Source organism: Mustela nivalis (genome assembly GCF_964662115.1).
Source record: "Mustela nivalis genome assembly, chromosome: 6".
Lineage (NCBI taxonomy): Eukaryota > Metazoa > Chordata > Mammalia > Carnivora > Mustelidae > Mustela > Mustela nivalis.
Window position 1 is genome coordinate 11,001,500 of NC_139025.1, and position 19,533 is coordinate 11,021,032.

A 19,533-nucleotide genomic window follows, 5' to 3' on the forward strand; every position below is an offset into this window, starting at 1 on the left:
CCACCTGCTCAGGCCCACGTTTGCCCTCTGGCCACGCCCATCGCCCGTGGCTGCCAAGCTGGCCACCAGCCTCAGTGCTGTGGACCTTGGCTCCTGCTGTGCCCCCTGCCTGGGCTACCCAGCACCCACCTGTGCACCTACACACTCCTCCTCTGCCAAGACTCAGGGCGACCATAATCCCCTTTGTTGGAAGGCCTCCCTACTCCCTCCTCCCCGCCGCACCCCTCCTCCCTGACCCGTTCCTCCTCCCCCCCCTCCTCTCGGCCGCTCCCCATTTGGGGGGTTTGAGGCTGGTTTGAAGCCTGGTTTGAGGCCGTGCCTCCCGACAGGTAGGGCTCGAACATCCCAGCAGCTGACATTGCTTCTGGCTCTCTGTAGGGCTCACAGCCTTTAATGTGTGCTTTGAGGATGGAAATAGGAGTCACAGTTACTGAGCACTCGCCTCAGGCAGCTGCTGCCCTAGACTTTCTGGGTGTGTTACTCAGGTCAGCCCTATACCAGCCCCATGAGGAAGATGCTAATTGTGACTCCGACAGACAGGTGAGAAGGGCCTGCTCCCCGAGCCGGGGAAATCAGCTGCCTTGTGTATGAGACACTCAGCGGGAGCACCACCCACCCCGCACCCCTGCTCTGCAGAACCTGCCCAAGGGCCCAAGGGAATGTGCATTCGAGTCCAAGAGGGTCCAAGAGCCTGCGCATGCAGACAGGGGGAGGGAGGAAGGGGCATCTGATGAAAAGAGGGACCGAGGAAGGTGTGAGGGGCTGGTCACAGGGGGACCTTGGAGACCCCATCAAGACGACTAAGCAACAGGCATGACCCTGGGCCTGTGTAGATTCTCCCAGGATCTGCTTTCCCCCGGGGGAGGCGGCAGCCCTCAGCCGGATGGCCCCGGACTGCCCCGGCCACGAAGCCAGTCGCTGGGCACAGCAGCCCACTGAGGACTCTCTCCCAGGCCTCTCTGCACAGCAGACACCTGCTCCTGTCGGCGCCAGCACTGCTGGTAAATATAGACCCGGGGCCCTGGCGGGAAGGGCGAGGACTGAGGGGCCACAGAACAGGCCCTGCACGGACAGAAAAGTCAGCTCCCATCCAGGAGCCCTGCGGTTGGCAGCAGCCCCAACCTGAGCAGAGCCCTGGCCGCTGCAGGCGGCGGTGGCGGGGGGTGGGGGGGTGGGGGTGGGGATGTTGTGCCCGGGTCACACGCTTTCTGACAGCCAGGCCAGGAGCTATGACAGTGCAGTTTGGAGCCGATACTGGCTGGCATCAGCGGCCCCAGGAAAACTTGAAAGTGAAGGACAAAGGGAATGCACAGAGAGAGAAAGGAATTTTAAAGATCGGAACCCCGTACTAACTGAGCGAACTTGGAAATTCACCTTAAAGTCTCTGAGCCTCCATCTGCTTAGTAAGATTGGGGGGGGGGTCACATCCCCCTGCCACACTCCGCAGGTGTGAGACACATCCCACCCTCCTTCCCAGTGTCCACTCAAGCCAGGGTTCCCTGAGGCCTGGCGGGCTTGGGGGAGGGGGTGCAGCCTCCCTAGGTCACGTGCAACGCGGCAAGCGTGCATGGGTGTGAGACTGTCTCCGCGCACGAAGATCAGCGGCAAACACATTAACTAAATTGTGGCCAATAGCCTGTATTTGGAAATTACATAGGATGAGGGGTTGGAGCCCAGGATTCAGGGACTCTTCCAAAATCATTCTTATCCATTTTTTATTTCTGTTTTGAAAACATGTAAAGTAGGCTCGGTTGGAATTCCAGCTGACGAGTAGGAATCCTGATCTCAGAGGACAAAGGTGCGTGCGCCGACCCATCTCACAGAGACTCAGAGTTCTCAGCATAGCCCAGAATAGCCCATTCAGCATCTGGAGCGCCAACCCGTGGGTTAAACGCACCTCTTTTCTTCATTTAAAGAGTGTGAGCTCTGTGCGTGTGGTGTGCCCCTGCACGTCCGTGTCTGAGTGCGCCCGCCGCCAGCAGGAGCCTGGCCCGGCAGAGCTGAGATTACCTGGGGGCCGCCCTTTCCTGCTAAATGGAGAAACCCTAACCTTAACAATGATCACCGAAGCTATTCCTTTTGCTTTGCTCAAACTGTGACTGCATTTCCCTCTGCCTGTGACCTTCAGGGCTGGTTTACAAGCCCCGTTCAAGGAGCAAGTAACAGTCAAAGACATTTGAAATCCAGACACCTGGGCCCCATTGATGGCAGCTCTTCCTGAAGTCCGAAGTCAGCCCAGGAGCGAAGGGGAGACCCCTGCGCCTCCCCTCATCGGCTCAGGGCAGACCTCATTTTCTTCCCACTAGCCTTTGTCCCATGGCAAGCCAGGCTTCTCCCCCACAGCCCTGCGGTCATCTGGGCTGTTAATTCCAACAGTTAACTCTGTGCTAATTCTATCCTGGGGAGGTGGTTCCCTGCTTTGTCGCCTGTTTGTTTGTGTGTTTATCCTTTGGAGGATGTTTAGAACATCCCGGGCCTCTAGCCACTAGATGCCAGGAGCAACGCCCCTTCGGTCCTGGCTACCAAACATGTCTCCAGGAATTGTCAAATGTCCACTGGGAGGAAATTGTCCCAGTGAAGTAGTTTTTTCTTTGCCAACCCGCATCTCCTCTGTCTCTACAAGGAAGTTTAAGCTAATAACCACTACTAACATTTATAAGTCTTTATTCTAAGGAAGATATGGATACTTTCTTATGAGATCTGGGTACGGTTATTCTTCCTTTATTTTATGTACCAGGAAGCCAAGGCTCAGAGAGGTTAAGGAGGTGGTCCAAGGTCACAGAGCGAGCAAGGGGCAGGGCTGGTGGATGACTGCAGTCTGGATCTTTGGCCACTGGGCTCCGCAGGGAGATCAGGGACAGTCACCTCCCAAGTGGTCCTACGCTGGGAGTGGCCCCAGTTTGACCTCTTGGAGTGGGAATGATGGGGCACAATGACATTGACCCCCAAACTGCCTGTGAAGCCTCCTGCCACTCACTAGGGCTGGCCGTCTATCGTAAACCTAAGGTCACAGGTGCTTCCTCACCCAAGCACCTCTGGGATTCACCGGGGGTAGCACACATCTTGAATGCACTCATGAGGAGGCCCAGCCTTGCTTTCTGGGCTCATCTTCCTCTGCTGTGGCGGGCTTGCTGTCCATCTGCCCAACAGGGGGAAGACAGGCTCCACAGCACCCTGTGACTGTCCATCGCTAAGGGCGCACTGTTATCCTGGGAGGGAGCTGCAGAGAAGGCGGGAGTGGGTTTCTAGAAGCCGAGGCCTCCACAGAGGCTGGCCAGCTCCTCTTGCTCTTTGACTCTGGCTCCCTGGCCTCCGAGAAAGGCTGCTGGATCCTACAACCTGCCCGTTCCCATATTCTTTGCTCTTTGGCTCTTATAGTTCTGTGTGGGAGAGAGGCTGGTGGTCAGATGTGTCACCGTCACCGAGGGCAGGTAAGTCCCAGGCATGCCCCGGGGCCTCCACCTATAATAGTAGGGTGCTGACTCTCCTGTAGGAGGCAGCCATGCTGCAGGACCCCCAGTCCACTCCCCTGGCCCATCACACCCAGGACCCAGGCCCTCCTCATCAAAGCAACCCCAGGACCCTCCCCAGAGCGGCGGCGCTGGCCAACACCTCTGCGAGGTCACATCGCTGGCCACTTTGGATGCCCCAGGAGCAGGGCTGGGGTGTAAGTTAAGCCTGGGAGCGGTCCACTGGCCTGAGGTGCCAATTCTGGGACAGCTGCGTGTCTGGAGTGAGCTCTGCCTCCAGAGCAGCGGGCCCAGGGCCTGCGTTCGAGAGGCATCTGCTTTCCCCTGTTCATGGCAATTCCAGAGCCAACAGGTCCACGAATGGCACCGGCTCTGGCCGCACTGGGAGGGGCGAGCCGGGAGCTGCTACGTCCCCATGGCCCTACAGTGCCTGACCCGGCCCATGGCTCCTTCCTGGGGAAGGAGGCTGGGTGTGAGGGTCTGCACGCAAGGGTCCTTTCTCTCCTGCCAAAGGGTAGTAGGAAGCTCCAGGTCCCACCGTGGACACATTGGTGTTCCTAGAAAACCCATTCCCAACAGTTAACTTGGGTTGAACTTTGTTTCTCAGTTCCCAGGGGTGACTCCGGCACAGTGAGATCAGGCCCTCTTGGAGGGGGCCAAGGGACCTGACCCACGGATAGGGCCAAAAGCCTCCAGGATGGGTCAGCCTCAGGCCTGCCCACTGCCTGAGCTCACCCGACCCATGGGAGACGCCCTTCCCTCCTCCACAACCCCCTGCGGGTGGCAGGAGCAAAGAAAGAAATCCCGAGGATGAGCGTGCCCTAAGTCGGGCTCTCTGAGCCCTGGGATCTTATCAAACCCCCTACGAGCCGTGGGACGGAGGGTGGTCACTCCCATTTTTCTCCAAAGATGAAACAGATTTGGGGAGGTGCAGGGCCGTGGCCAGGGCCCAGCAGCAAGGGGGGAACAGGCGGGGATTATCGGACCCTGGTGGCCGTGCGGGAATCGGGATGGTGTGGCGCTCCCTGGAATTGCACGTGGGCAGCGTCTCCCAAAATAGACGATACTGTCTGCACAGTGCAAGCCAAGCATGTCCCAGCCATGTCCCTGCCAGGCCCAGGACACCCTCCAGGGGCGAGACAGCGACCGGCGGGTGTCAGAGGGTTCCGGACTCCAGGGTTTCTGCTGGAGATGGGCCTTTCCCCAGGGCTCTGAGAGCCAGGAGCGGTGCCAGGTGGCCTCGCTCTGTGCCTCTGGGCAGGGGTCCCTCAGCACGGCCAGCCAAGGGTGGTTGGTGGGATGTCTGAGGGGTCTAGAGCAGGGAGCCACGAGGCCAGCTGATCCCAGGGCCCTGCTATGTCTTTTTGTCCTGTGGCTCTGTCCAGGCTGCTCTTGTCTGGGGTCAGTTATGGCTCAGGAAGGCCCCAGCTGGCTCCAAGAGCCCCACGTCCCAGGATTGGGTTTCTACCTCAGATCTGCTCATACAAGGTAACCCTTGTAAGATCCACAATTCCTCCCCTCACATGCACGTGGGGCATTGGAGAGAGCAGGGGGACCAGGTGGCCTCTTGCCAGTCCCGAGGGCTCCTTCTCTATCCGCTCATGTAGGCTGTGGGCAGGGCACGAGGCCGGCCTGTGCTTTCCTCCCGTCTGAGGGCTGAGCGCCATGCCCCGCTCTGCTCTCTAGAAATGGGAAAGAGCGTCTGTCTTTTCTCCCTTGGCCCCCTGAGCTGCGAGGTTGAGGGGGTCCGGATTGTTCCAGAAGAAAGCGTCGTTGGCCGCACAGCAGAGGACATAGTGCCCACTTTAAAGAAAGGCAGAGAAGGGGCGCCTGGGGAGCTCTCGGTTAAGCATCTGCGTTTGGTTCGGGTCATGATCCCAGGGTCCCGGGATCGAGCCCTGCGTCGGGCTCCCTGCTCGATGGAGGGCCTGCTTCTCCCTCTCGCTCTGCCTGCTGCTTTTCCTGCTTGTGCTCTCTCTCTCCTTCTCTGTGAAATAAATACATAAAATCTTAAAAAAATAAGAGAAAAAAAAAAAAAAAAGAGAGGCTGGGGTTTGTCTCTGCCTCCTCCTTGATCCCTGCTTTCCCTTTCCATAGATGCACCCTCCTCCCTCCCAGAACTCAGCCTTCGTGGGCACCCCTCCCCCCCCCCCCCCCCCCCCGCCGTCTGAGCTCTGTCCATCCCCCCTCCCCCATCCAGGAGGCTGTCCAGAGTGAGGACTGGACTCTTGTCCGTGCTTCATGTCTTGAAACCAAAATAAACTAATATCAAGAGGCAGCCAGGGCTGGGGGCCAGGATGCCAAGGCCACAGGGGTGCTTATTTTGGTGGCTGACATTCCATGGCTGGGTCAGAGCCGTCCCTGGACTTGGCACTGACCCACATCTCAGCTCCCTCCTCCCTGCTTAGCTGGTGCTTCCTCTCCTCGCGCTCTCTCTCTTTCTTTTGTTCCTGGTTCCTGGAAGAGGTGTCATTGTCATAGGAAAATATGCGGGTGTCGGCATCCTCTCTGGGCCCTGCTGGGGGTAGGGCTCTACGAACAGCCTCCCCATCACATGCACACACACACACACACACACCCCTCTATTTATGGGAATTCAGATTAAAGTAAATGAGGAGGGAAGCCTGAAAGTGATAGGCTAGAGGTGTGTGTGTGTGTGTGTGTGTGTGTGTGTGTGGCCAAGACTCAGGCTGAAGCTGGCAGGCAGGGCTGCAGGCCTCCCCCGTTCAGACCTAGAAGCTGTGTGGCTTGAATGTTAGCACAGACATTCAACACGTGGCGAGCCCTTACTACATGCCAGGCACTGTTATAGGCACTGACAGCCAGCAGTGAACAGAAAGACTATTTTAGATGGGAGACATAGGCAATAAACCAATGACATAAATCTGTGATAAGAAAGGGGGGGCGGGTATAAGGGTTATAGAGAAAAAGAAAACAGGTTAGGGGACTAGAGAGGGAGGGAGGGTGGGTTCTGTTTAGGATCAGAATGTAGAAGCTTCCTGGCGCCATGTGTGGGCCCAGGGGGCTTTGTCTTGAGGGTCGTGTCCTTGCTGCTCCCTGCAGGTTGACCAGTTGTTTGCTTGTGGCCCCAGCAGGGACCCATCCCTCTTCCACCCCTTTTTGTCCCTATAAAAACGCTCCCTGGAGGGCTGTTCCAGGGGCCCACCTCTGGGGTCTTGTACAAAGTTGGTGACCCTGGGAGGGCTCCGGAGGTCACGGGGGCCAGGGACTCTCTCTGGTGCTCAGTGTTGTTTGTCATCAGGGACATGCGAATTAAAGCTGCAATGAGATGTCTCCAAAGCCCATCAGAACAGATAATATTAAAAATGTCAGAGCGACTAGAACTCTTATCAGCGCTGACAGGAATGCAAATTGGTACAACTTTGGAAAACTGGTAGTTTTACTAAAGTTGAACACACGCCCATCCCAGGACCCAGTGACTCCCATCTGAGGTGCATCCCCAACAGACATGGGACATGCATGCAGCAAAGGACAAGTGCTGGAATGTCCATAGCTCTGTATTCCTCACTGTCGCAATGGCCCACATGGCCACCCATAGTAGAACAGATAAGCTGTGGCGTAGTCTGGGTGGAAAACCACATGGTCCTGAGAAGGAATCTTGCCGTACACCGTGGAACAAAAGTAGACACAGGTGTGATGCCATTCGTATGACACTGAAAACAACATTTACCGTTAAAGGTCAGGGGAGTGGTCACCCGCCTATGGCAGGAGGAGATGGGTGGTGGCTGTCGAGGCAGAGCAGAGGAGGGGTGCAAAACTGGGATGTCTTTTGGGGTGCTGCTAATATCCTCCCTTTGGTGCAAAGGCTGGGTGTCTTCCGTCTGTGAAATTCCATCGAGCTGTACACGTATGTGCACTTTCATGTGTACGATGCTTTAATAAAAACTTGTAAGAAATCAGGACTGTTCAGGCTTCAACTCAGATGAATTCATAAGGATGTCTGGGGTAGAGTGACGCTTGGGTGGCTCAGTTCATTAAGCGTCAGACTCTTGGGTTCGGCTCAGGTCATGACCTCAGGGTCGTGAGATCGAGCCCCACATCGGGCTCCATGCTGGGTGTGGAGTCTGCTTAAGATTCTCTTTCTCGCTCTGCTTCTGTTCCACCCCCTTCTCTCTCTCTCTCTCTCTCTCTCTCTCTCTCTCTCTCTCTCTTCTCTCTAAATAATAATAATAATAACAATAAAGAATCTCTGGGTAGAGTCAGGCATAGATAAGTTTAATGGGATTTCACTGCCGGGTCCAGAGGGAGCAGCCCATGACGTCAATAGCCAAGTGTTGGACGTGGGCTTGACTGCAGGGTTCGCCTCCCGACTGGGATGAGTGAGGACCAGGGGAAAAGCAAACATTCACTAACTGACTTTCATAACCTTGTGGGGTTCCTTGTTCTGCCCCAACGTTTGGATTCCCTGCTACATGGGGGAGGGCCAGGGGACGGCGGGCAGACCTGTGGCCGAAAGCGCTGCTTTTTATGTCAGGCAGTTGTTCGGATCTAAACCATCCCTTATACAGTTCCCCAACTCCCTGAGCCTCAGTTTCCTCATCTGTCAAGTGGGGGTGATGACAGCACCTGCCAGGAAGGTGGTGTGAGGACAGCAGGACGATGCCATTTAGTTACTTTTTTAATTTTATTTTACTTAAATCCAATTCGTGGACATATAACGTATCATTAGTTTCAGAGGCAGAGTTCGGGGATTCGTGGGTTGCGTGCGACACCCAGGGCTCGTTCCATCCCGTGCTCTCCTTAATGCCCTTCACCCAGTTACCCCAGCCTCCCCCCCCACACTGATGATGCTATTTGTTAGAGGACTGGTGCCTGACCAGCCCCTCCCCCTGCAGGCCACCCCCAGAGCACTCTCTGTTCCCCGTGGCTCTTTACCCACAATTGAGGCTTTGGGTTCTCAAAAGCAAAGCGAAGGCAAGAGGCAACAGGACTAGGAGAGCGAGTTTCTCCAGCTCGCTCCACTTCGAGAGGTTTGGATTGGGAGCGAGAGGAAAGGCGGAAGGCCACTGGAAAAGGGGCTCTTGAGAAGGGTTAGAGAGCAGAGGGGCCTGTGCCCTACCCCTGGGGAGCCCATGGAAGCAGCAGGACCCCAGGGATGCCCTCCGTGGGCTCCGCTAGAACTTCTCCCGCCGAGGACAGTCCCCAGACAGAAAGAGAACTGGATGGCCCCTCACTGCCCTTCGCTCACCCCACACCATGTCACAGGGGTCTGGGAGGGGCTGAGCGTGAGCTAACCTTGTGGAGCCACCCACTGCAGTAGCCTGGGGGATGGGGCAGCCCCACCTGGGGTGAAACATGATTTAGCAGGTGCCGGAGCTGGGTGGCTGGGACGTAGTCTGGGACTGACCTTGCAGGGACTAGTCCCCTGCACCAGATCCAACGTCCAGAACCTCAACCAGAGCCCAGGATACCCTGCAGTCACTGAGATTTATTTCCAGGTGGAACATTCCAAGAGCCTGTAAAGGCATCCTGAGGTTCTCTTGCATTTGACTCCATAAGAAAGCGTCCTGGGAGATTGTAACTCCAGTATCTTCCAAGGGGAATGGGCCTTTGAAATTGACATTTTTTTTCCATTTAGACCAAGTGACATTTCCGGCCCCGTCCCTCACTCCAGCCAGTGGGGATGTAAGTGTTTGGCAGTGTGCCAGGAGCATCCTGGAGGCTCAGTGTGTGTGGCTGAGTTGAGGGTGGGGCTTGGGCTGAGTGTTCCAGAAACAGCGGCTTTCTTCCCTGGCTGTGTGCTGGGGGAAGTCTTCCGTCTGCTGTGTGCTGCTGCCAAGGCTGGTGCATGCGCTAGTTTGTTTGTTTGCTTGTTTGTTATCCTGCCTTTTGCAGCCCAGCCCAACCCAAAGACAGCCTGGATTCCTGAACCTCCAAGGCAGGCTCTGCCCCTGGGGCATGCTCAGCAGACTCTGCTGCTAAGGCTGCTTATCCTAAACCCAAGTACCTTCCCTCCAGCTCTGCTCTGCTCTCACTCCATTTCCTAGTTCATCTTCTGCCTCCCCGCCTTCCCTCTGGGCTCCCTTCTTCCTCCCCGCCCTCTTCCCAGCCTCCCTGCCTCCCCCACCTTCCCTGTGCCCTCCCCCTTCCCTGCTCTCTCCCTTTTACTCTTCTGCCTTCCACACGCCCCTTTCCACCCCCGGATTAATCTCAGGGTCCCTCTCCCTTGCTTCCCTGTTTCCCCCAATTACCTCTTCTTTCTCCTCTCATGGATGCCTTATCCCCTCTCCTCCTGCTCCTGGTCCTTTCTTTCTTCCTCTCCATCATCTCTTTGCATGCACTTCCCTCCCCTCTCCTGTCCCCTAGTGTTCCCCCGCTCTGCTCTGTCTCCTAATCTCCCAGCCCCAGCTCCCCACCCTCTTTCCCTCCCTGTCTCTCTCCTCTCTCTCCTCTCGCTGCCTCCTGGGGAGTTCCAGAAACATACCCATATATGGCCTCCATGTCAAGGATCACAAATGACGACGTCACGTGAGGGCCAGCGCTCCGAGATGCTCTCTGCCTCGAGGTCCGTAATTGACGCACGGTGCAGGGACGGAAGGCGGGAGGGCAGCCTCCTCCGTGCGATCTTCAAACAGGACATCCAAGAGGCACAACGTCTTATAGTTTGGCTGGCCATCACTGGTCATGCGGTGGGCCCGAAATAAACACCCTGCTTCAAAGGAAAGTGTTTCAGAACGGCCTGGCAGAGCAGCCAGGAGCTCGGGGCCAGGGCAGAAGGAAAACTCAGGGAGAATGTTCTGAATTAAGACACTCAAGAAAACTTTCTTTAGTCCCCCTGAATCGTGTGCCCCTGTTTCAGAGCCTAACAGGTAATGCATGCTTTCAACTTTCTTACACTGACTTCGAGAAAGATTGTTTGGCTAGGACTTGACCACCGAGCTACTTGTTGGTGACTCCTTGTCGTCAAGACTCCTGTCTGCGTCTCTCTCTCCTGTCTCTTGTGTTACAAAGCATGCTGGGGACTCTGGCTTTGGAGGTGGGGGAGAGAGAACCAGCCGTATGCATGTACCGGTGCCTTCTCCACAGGACAGTCGCACAGAATATGCCTCCTCTGTGCACTTCTAAACATGGAAATGGAACAGGGTTATCCACGGTGCTCTTGTGGGTGCCCTGGACCTTTGGCAGGATCTGTGGGGGACTAATGACCTTCAGAAAGGCTTTTAGGTCAGGTGGGGAGATAGCTCTGTTTATGCACGTGGGCATCAATGTCCATGGTGCTGAGGGAGAGTCTCTGTGTGCAGTTGCGCAGTTTGGTGGGGGAGACAGCCGCCAGGTGCCAGGAGTTGTACCTGCAACAGCTTGGGGCTCAATGAAGGGATGTATGATCTGCAGAAACTATGACACAATGTAACGAATGAGATGTTTGGTGAGATTTAACAGAGCGCCGTGGGATTGGAGAAATGCAAAGTACCTCGAGTGCGCATGCCTGCTGTGCGTGTGCCCCCGCGTGTGTGCGTGTGTGTGTATGTGTGTATGACCATGAGGACATATCCAGGGACGGGATAGCTTTAGCTGGGTGGATGTCACCAGGCAGAGGGACAGGGACAGAGACCTCTAGGCAGAGGTGCAGCTCTGGCAAAGACAGACACGCCACGGGGGGTCTGGGGTGTCAGCGGGAATGCAGAGTGGCTACAGCAAAGGGTCATGAAGGGGAGAGGTAGGGACAAAACTGGTAGGGAGGGGAGGGAAGCCAGAGCGAGAGGTGGCTCCCACCAGGCCAGGCAAGAGGATGTAACATTTTTGGGTTGTTTTGGAGCAAAGGGGATGTAGGTGGGATGTGACTGCAGGGAGCTTCCCGGTAGCAGGGGGACATGGCCTGGAATGGGGGGGCGGGGTGGAGAGCAGTGCCAAGTAGGGAGGCCAGGTAAATGACAGAAACATGAATCAGGGCAGAGGCCAGTCCACCTCCCTCCTCCTTGTACAGGAAGGGTGGCGGGGGTCTCCTCACATAAGGTGCATGAGCCCAGGGTGGAGATGGCTCCAGGGCCCAGGCAGAGGCAGCTTGGGACCAGCCTAGCAGCCGCAGTCGGCGCCCTCTGCAGCGAAGGCCGGGGGCAGAGCACGACAAGGCAGCCAGGGGCAGAAGCTCCTGTCCCTTCCAAAACAGTTGGATGGGTCCCGACAGCTGGTGGCAGGCCTGTTTACAGCGTGGCCTCCTCCGGGAGCTGGCAGCAGCCCCCACCTGGCGCTGTTCTCCTTTGCATCATCCATTCTTTGCACAAACAGACCGGGCAGTGAGCACCCGTGATCCTCTGCCCCCAGCGACCTTATAACAAACCACACGGCCATCCATATCCACGGACGTTCGTGGAGCGCTGACTGTGAGCCAGACCCTGGCCCAGGGCTTCGGGTGACTTTTCTCCTTGACTCTTCTCAAGGGCATCCTGTGTTAGAGGTGATCGTTAGTCCCATTTCCCAGATGGGAAAACTGAGCTTCTGAGAGGTTCAAGGTCTTGCCTGGAGTCAGACAGCCAGGATGCGTTGGAGTTGGAAAGCCGATCCTGGCCTTTTGGCCTCCAGCGTCCGCATTCAACGCCATGGCCTCCCTGGGGCCCAGCACAGCAGTAAACAGACCCGTCCCTGGCACAGTCAGGGTATCATAAGGTCCCCGTATATTGTGGACAGGCTAGGTCCAAGAGAGTTTTCCCGAAGGAGGCACAAAAATATCTCTGGACCCGCCCAGTGTCCTTCCATTTCGGAGCTGCAGAGGGTCAGGCTGCCCAGAGGAGATGGTGGTCATGGGCTGGTTTGTATCTTTTTTATCCTTAGCGCCGTCTTTTGGACTAATTAGTGCCCAGGAATATCAAGGAAACCCTTAAAAGCTTTGCAGCTGGGGGAGAGGTTTTGGAGAGGGGTAGTGATGTCAGAGTAAGGGACTCCTAATTTGCCAGATTTTTTTAAAGAAAGGGACACAAAGGAGAGGGTAGACAGAGGAAGCGCAGGGCAAGCTGGGAGAAGAATGAAATGATGGCCGGAGAGTGGGAGGGAAAAACAAAAGGAGAAAGATTTTGGTGGGATCCTAATTCAAAAGATTTCCTGCCAGTCCTGGGGTTGGGCCCTGGTGAGACATGAGACCAGCAGGGCTGGGAGAGCTCTCCTGTCCCGTACCCCACCCCAACCTTCCCACTGTGTGGCCTGGAGCTAGAGCTTCCAGAAGCCCCTGCTCCCCAGGGGCCAACTGAAGGCCCCCGCTTTCCTGGAGCCCAGGACAGGGCTGGCAAGGTGGCGCTTGGGCTGCAGAGGGACAGAGCGGCCCCAGAAGCCCCGCCCCTCCTCACCCCTACCCCAGGCTGCCCACAGAGGTGCAGAGGCCCGCATTGGCTGAGCTCCAGGCAGGAACTGGATTGAGGCCTGGAATCTGCCCCCAGACCTATATGTGGCCAAGTCCTGCTGATGGGCCTGGCTGCAGCAGGAGAAGGACAGGGAGGTGGACTGAGGGGTGTGGAGGGGCGGGCTGGGCAGGAGGGAAGAGAAGAGCCCTCCATTTGGGAGACTGAGGCAAAGGCTTGCTGCCAGGGCCCTGGGACCGGAGATTCAGGTCAGCAAGGCACATTCACCTCCTCTTCAGGTGGGGCCCCCGCCCCCCACAACCCATCCATTGGGCAGAGTCCGGGGTAAGGTGGAGTGGGGCAGAGCCAGCTTCGGGCAGGTTCAAATCTCTGGTCCACCTCCTACCTGGGTGACCGTGGCTGGTCCTGACCCCACTCCCCTCCTCAGGGCCTCAGCTTCCCCTCCATACACTGGGGGACAGTGTCCGTGTTGGGGGGTGCGGGTTGGCTGGGGTCCGCTGCTGGGAGCAGTATCTCTCAGTAACTTCCAGCCCAGCCCAATCTTGGAAGTGGGAAAGTCCTGGCCTGAGGGAAACCAGCAGCACGGTTTCACTTGTTTGTGGAGCATAACAAATAGCATGGAGGACAAGGGGTGTTAGAAAGGAGAAGGGAGTTGAGGGAAATTGGAAAGGGAGGTGAACCGTGAGAGACTATGGACTCTGAAAAACAATCTGAGGGGTTTGAAGGGGCGGGGGGGTGGGAGGTTGGGGTACCAGGTGGTGGGTATTAGAGAGGGCACGGATTGCATGGAGCACTGGGTGTGGTGCAAAAACAATGAATTCTGTTATGCTGAAAAGAAATTAAAAAAAAAAAAAAAGATATATGAGGTAAGAGAAAGCCCTGGACTTTGATGTTCTTAATGAATCCTTACTTCCCAAGTAAAAAATTAAAAAATTAAATTAAATTAAATTTTTAAAAAAAGGGCTTGGGATTAGCAGAGCTGGGAGGAGCTTCTTAGAATCTCTAGTGTCTGAACAAAAGACCCCAACTCCCAGTAGCTGTGAGGCCATCAGCACTGCCCACCAGTTAAAAACCCACCCTGGGGCTTTGACCTGGTGGCCTGGATTCCACGCCCCCTTCCCCAAGCCTGCTCACCTCTTCTCCAGAGCAGAAACTTCCGGAGTGAGTGACCTCTGGGTGCTGCCCTGAATACTCATTGCTGGAGGATCCGGGGAAAAGAGGGGCAGGCAGGCCTGTTCTCAACCTACTGTGCCGGCTGTAGCTCAGTCTTCCCATCTGTGCAATGGGAAGATCCCTACGCCACCGCCCCCCCCCCTCCCCACCAGGGACCAGAAAGGTATACATGAAAAAGACCTCCAGCACCAGCTGTTTTTATGATTGTGATTTTTATTTATTTATTTTAAATTTTATTTATTCATTTGAGAGAGAGAGAGAGAGCACCAACGGGACAGAGGCAGAGGGAGAAACAGACTATTTGCTGGGCAAGGATCCCAAGGTGGGACTCGAACCTAAGACCCTGGGATCATAACCTGAGCTGTAGGCAAGTGGTCAGCTGACTGAGCCCCCCGCCCAGGTGCCCATGACTGGGATTTTAAAGCAGTAGGATCCAGGAAGGGAAGAGAATATTTTAATGGTTCATGGCCAAGAGCCCTCAAGCTGGAAGTGTTGCCATAGCTTTTCTGGGACCCCTCTGCAGCCTGGGGGGAACGGCAGACCAGAGAGAAGTTTTGACAGAAGATATTGAGCCCTGCAAGGGGTGATAGGGTCAAGGACCCTGGGGAACAAGTTCCCACTTGCTGTCGGGATCACCTGGGGCCGAGGAGAGACCCTAAACGTTTGAAGTCGGCTGAGGGGTGGAGCGCGAGTTGCATATACACATGTGTAAGGTGGATATGCCTGTCTCATGCACTCCCAGTGCTTCTGAACACACACCCGCCGTCTTCAGCGGGACTCGGGCCTTTCCTCAAACCCAGAGAACCCCCGGCCCCTGCTGTTGGTTACACGGGGTGAGGACAAGGGTCAAGTCAGACACGGCAGCCTCTAGTCTCTTCCTTGTCAGCTTTTCCCTGGTGTGCCTCGGTTTCCTCATCTGTAGAATGGGACCAATAGTCTTATCACAGATTTATCTTGTGTCTCAAACCAAGAACACACGTGAGACCATGAATGAACCACAAGAGGAGGCCGTACAAGTGTTCTTTCTTTCATTCTGCATCCAGCATGACATACACATCCACCGTGTCTCTGGCCTTGGGTTATGTCCTTGGGGTCATGATACGAATGCGACACAGTCCTGCAATTTAGAAGTTTCTAGACTCAGTGGGAGGATAGGTCCAGAGCAGGCTGTTAGGGCAATGGAGGAAGCTCAGGATGCCTCAGACAGACATCAGATCAGGGAGGCTTCCTGGTGGAGGAGACGCTTGAACTGTATCTGGAAGGATGACGAGCCAGGAGACAGGCCGAGCGGACGGGAAGGCGGATGACCAGGGCTCCATCTACAAACAGCCCGAGGCCGGGGAGGAGCTTGTCCAGGCTCACACTCCTGACCCAGGTCCCTGGCTGAAGGGGAGCCTGGCCTGCTGGAGGATGTCTGTCAGTCCTCCTCCTTGCCCCTGGCCCTCCCGGCCACACCCCCACCATCAGTCTTCCGACTAGATGTTCCAGGAGCCGCTCTTTCCCTTGTAGCCCCCAAACCGTCCAGAGATCCCATGCCATGCACGGAGCCCAGGCCCCACTGCCATTTCCCAGACAGACCAGCCGGCCGGGACTAGGAGGAAGGGAAGGAACAGGGTTGGAGGGGAGGGGAGAGGGCGGAGAAGGACCACCTTTCTAATGCGAAGCCTTGGCACAGCCCTGAAAGGGCCATGTTTCTATACCCATTTCACAGATCTAGAAACTGAGGCCCAGCTTAGAGGAGCACTGACGACAGATGGACGGGGTGCTGCTCTGAGTGCTTTGGATGTGCTAACTCAAGGAATGATCATGAAGCCACTGTTGTCCCATTTTACAGATACCCCTGAGGAGGGGGTTTCACTGGAAATAATGTTTGTAGCACTGCAAAGGGGGTAAGGGAGTAAGGGAGGAGACCCTGGAGGCCCCAGTGGTGGCCCTGGTCTCCCCGTTCCAAGCTGGCCGTGGACTGGACGCCCTTGAACTCTATGCTCCCCTGCAGGCCCCTCACTTGCCTGGGCAAAGCTACCAGCCTCCTGCTTTTCCTGGGAAAGGGCTATTTTTTTAATCCCAATCAGCCTCCCAAAATGTCCCTCGGGACTGCTGGCCTCTCTTCAGGACTCAGACCTAGAAGGTGGCCCAGCCCCAGGCAGGGGCCTCAGAAATCAAACTAGGCAGCGTGCAGAGGTGGGAAGCTGAGGCCGAAAGAAGGACAGGGCCCCCCGCAGGACCACCCCTCCCTCTGACGTGACACAGGTGATCTTACCACGTCCATTTAACAGACGGACAATATGAGATTCTAAGAGACCACACAGACAATAACTGGCAAAGCTGTGGCTCGAACCTGGTCTGAGCCCACCGGCTGCTTTATAACTGCCCCTCAGGGGAGACCGAGCAGCCCCAGCGGCACCCCCCCGCCCCCCTCCCCAGGGCCTCCGTGTCCCTGGCAGGCGTGCCTGAGCCCTGGTTCTCGCATTTTGCACATGTGGGAACTAAAAATCCAGCACTTCCCCAAGGACCCCCGATGGCTGAGGACCTCCGTGGGAAAAACGAGAGAAGTCTGGGTTCGCAGCAGGCCGGGGGAGTTCACCCTCTCCAAGGCGGAGACATACTCTGTCAGCGTCCCTTCAGGGTCATCCCCCCGCCCCTTACCTGCCTGTGTGCACCTTCCTCTGGGTCAGCCAAGACTCTGATGCGGGCTCCGCGCACAGGCGCAGGTCAGGTGGCCCGGCTGGTTGAGCAGGCAATGTCAGCCCTGCCTGCTCAGAGCCCAGGCGCGAGCCGGTTACTTGGATCGTGCTCCTGGAACCCCCAGAAGGAGGGCTGGGGCTCCAAATCCCAGCTTCCCAGCTATCTGTCCTTGTGCAAACCTTCCCTTTCCCCGTCCTTGAACCTGAATTGCCTCATCTGTAAAATGGGGAGCAATGGCGCTGGGCCATCAGGTCCTTTCAGAAGGAGTGGAGGAATAGAAGAGTTAACATCAGTTCAGCGGAACAACGTTCCTACCTTCTCGAGCTGTCGTCAGGGCCCTGCCATGAAATGACTGAGAGGCAGGAAAGTCTCTGGATGCCGCCCGCCTGGAACTGGCTGTAGGAGACTGGCAGGTCCAACTGACTGTTAATCTGGCCCCTCCTCCAGGGTCTGGTGGGGCAAGGGGTAAGGTAGCCAGGCGGGCTCTCTCCGTGAGCCTCTGATCAGCCCATGCCAGCCTGCAAGGCTGTGGCCGCCAGGAGGTGAGGGGCAGAGGGTTCCTATCAAACGCTGCTTTACTGCTTTATGAGCCACCACCCCAGCGCACGGAAGGCCTCGACAGCGTGGTGAAGTGGGTTGTCTCACTCCCATCTTTACTGATAAAGGAACTAAGACCCAGCAAAGGGAAGTGATTTAACCAAGGTCATGCAGCTTTTAAGTTGCAAATTGAAACCAGACCATGGGTTTTTGACATCTGGATCTGCGGTCCTTCTGCATGGTTCCTTAATCCCCCAGAACTGACACTAAGCTCTTTGCATAGGGTAAACCTATTAAGTGGCTAGAGGGGACCCCCAGGGACAGAGAGTTTAGGGTTTTATAGCACGAAGATAAATCAGATGTCTCACAGAGTTATAGAGACTAAAGAATTAGAGAGCACTTGGAAACAACTGAGGCCCAGAGAAGGGTAGGGAGTTGACCAAGGTCACACAGCACTCTAGTATCAGCATGGAGAATATAACCAAGATCTCTGTCTCTCTCTAGGGTTCCCCTTGCCTCCTGGCCTGAAGCAGATGCCCTCAGATCGGGGCACCACAATGGGGGCCCTGGGGAAGCTGAGTGGGTCACCTCTCACGGGGCAGAGCCTACTCCCCATCCTCCTGAAGGCTGACCTGGGTCCAACCAGACCTCAGGCACAGGGAAGGGGGCCTGGGCCAGCTGGGCCCCTGTGGGGCAGGAGGGTCAGAAGGCGTGCTCTAGGCCATGCTGACATTTAACGGATGGAAAAATCAAAGGCCTGGGAGAGATAGAAAGGTGCTCACGGTGAGCTGGTCTGCGAACCAAAGTCTCCCGATTCCCAGTCTGTGTCTCTTTTTACAATAAACAAAACTAATGCCGAAGTCCCTGCAGAAACAAGCAACACCCCAGTCAGGCACAAAATGACTTTGAGGTTACGGTGCCCCTTCCACTCACCTAGTGTGGAAAACTAGCATGGCCACCTGACGTATTGATCTAAAAAAAGGGTTCTCAGCCCTGGGGACCCACTACAATTGTCAGGAAAGCCTTGAACTCCAGGGAAGCCCAGAGGCTTTGAGTCCTTAGCTCTGGGGTGAGATCTGGGCCTCTCAAGATTCTGAGAAGACCTGAGACTCAGCATTAAGACGATTCTGACAGCATATGACAGAAAATCCAACCAACTCTGGCTTAAACCAGAAAGATCTTCGGTCTCTACCTAACAAGCAGGCCAAGGTGGGTGGACCCCAGTTGTTCAGCAGATCGACAATATAATGAAAGACCCAAGAAGGCCTGTCATTCACTCTGTCAAACTCATTGTACCAGCACTGTTGCCCTCATGGTGACAAGATGCCTGCCCCTGCACCAACCATCAACTCCTCCAAGTTCAAAGCTGGGATGTGGGCAAGGAGTTATTGTCTTCACTGTTCTTTTTTTTTTATTAGGAAAAGGACAGTTGTTTCCAGGAGGCCCCAGCAGAGTTTTCTTTATGTGTCTTTGGACAAAGTGAGGCTTACATGCCCCCTAAACTAGTCACTGAGATGGTTCCAATGGGCTTGGAGCAATCATGATTCACCCGTGGGAGAGGGCACACATTTGCCTGAACAAAGCCACGTTCTGCTGGCAGAGAAGATTCGGGAACCAGCTGTTGGGTGGGCAGTCAAGGGGGTGCCTTCTCCTCCCACCGCCTTAGGAAGAGGACCCAGGGTCAAGTCCACACAGGAACTACTGACCACGGCCCAGAGGGAGAAGTTGTGGTAACAGAACACTTCTTGGAAGATGGAGGCACTTGCTCTTGGTCTTGAGGAGTGAGAAGGGATTCTGAGAGTGCAGAAGGGCAGGAGACAGGTTGACACAGAACAAGCAAGGGCACTGGGGTGGGGGGCGCAGGTGGGTTGGGGGAAAGGTGTGTTTTCATCTTACCTGGCAGAGCGGGTGTGCGGAGGTAGAGGGGGAAGGGACAGCGAGGACTAGATTCGAAGGGCCAGGAGGCCCGGGTCCTAGGCGCAGGCAGAGAGGGGATTTGGGGAGGTCTGCAGGGGGCGCTCAGAGAGGATGGTGGGTGGGTGGGTGGGTCTAGGACACCACCACGAAGCCACCACTGAGGCAGGCAGGAGGAAGTCCAGGCCTGAGCCAGGCGGAATGAGTGCAGAGGAGCAGACAGAGGGCCGCGACAGATAACCTGCCAGACTGTGGCACAGAATCTTCCATCCCAGATGCCCTCGGGCCACTACTCTGCTGTCTTCACACCGGCAGCCTCCTCTAGTTGTGTTCGGAAAGCCCCAAAGCCCTGATCTGCTTAATAATAACTTTGCTGGTGTCTCATAGCACAAGAGTTGCTGGTCCTAGGGCTGTTATCAGAATTAGAAGAGTCTTTATCAAGC

General features: G+C 55.9%; 1 protein-coding gene across 1 annotated transcript in view; it reads left to right on the forward strand.

Annotated features, from left to right (window-relative positions):
- The first annotated feature begins 9,963 nt into the window (after positions 1-9,963).
- Positions 9,964-19,533, forward strand: part of ASB2 (ankyrin repeat and SOCS box containing 2) — a 39,985-nt gene continuing 30,415 nt past the window's right edge. Inside the window, exon 1 of the mRNA XM_082733311.1 lies at positions 9,964-10,300. The gene's annotated coding sequence lies outside the window, so the exon portion shown is untranslated. The remainder of the gene's footprint in view (positions 10,301-19,533) is intronic.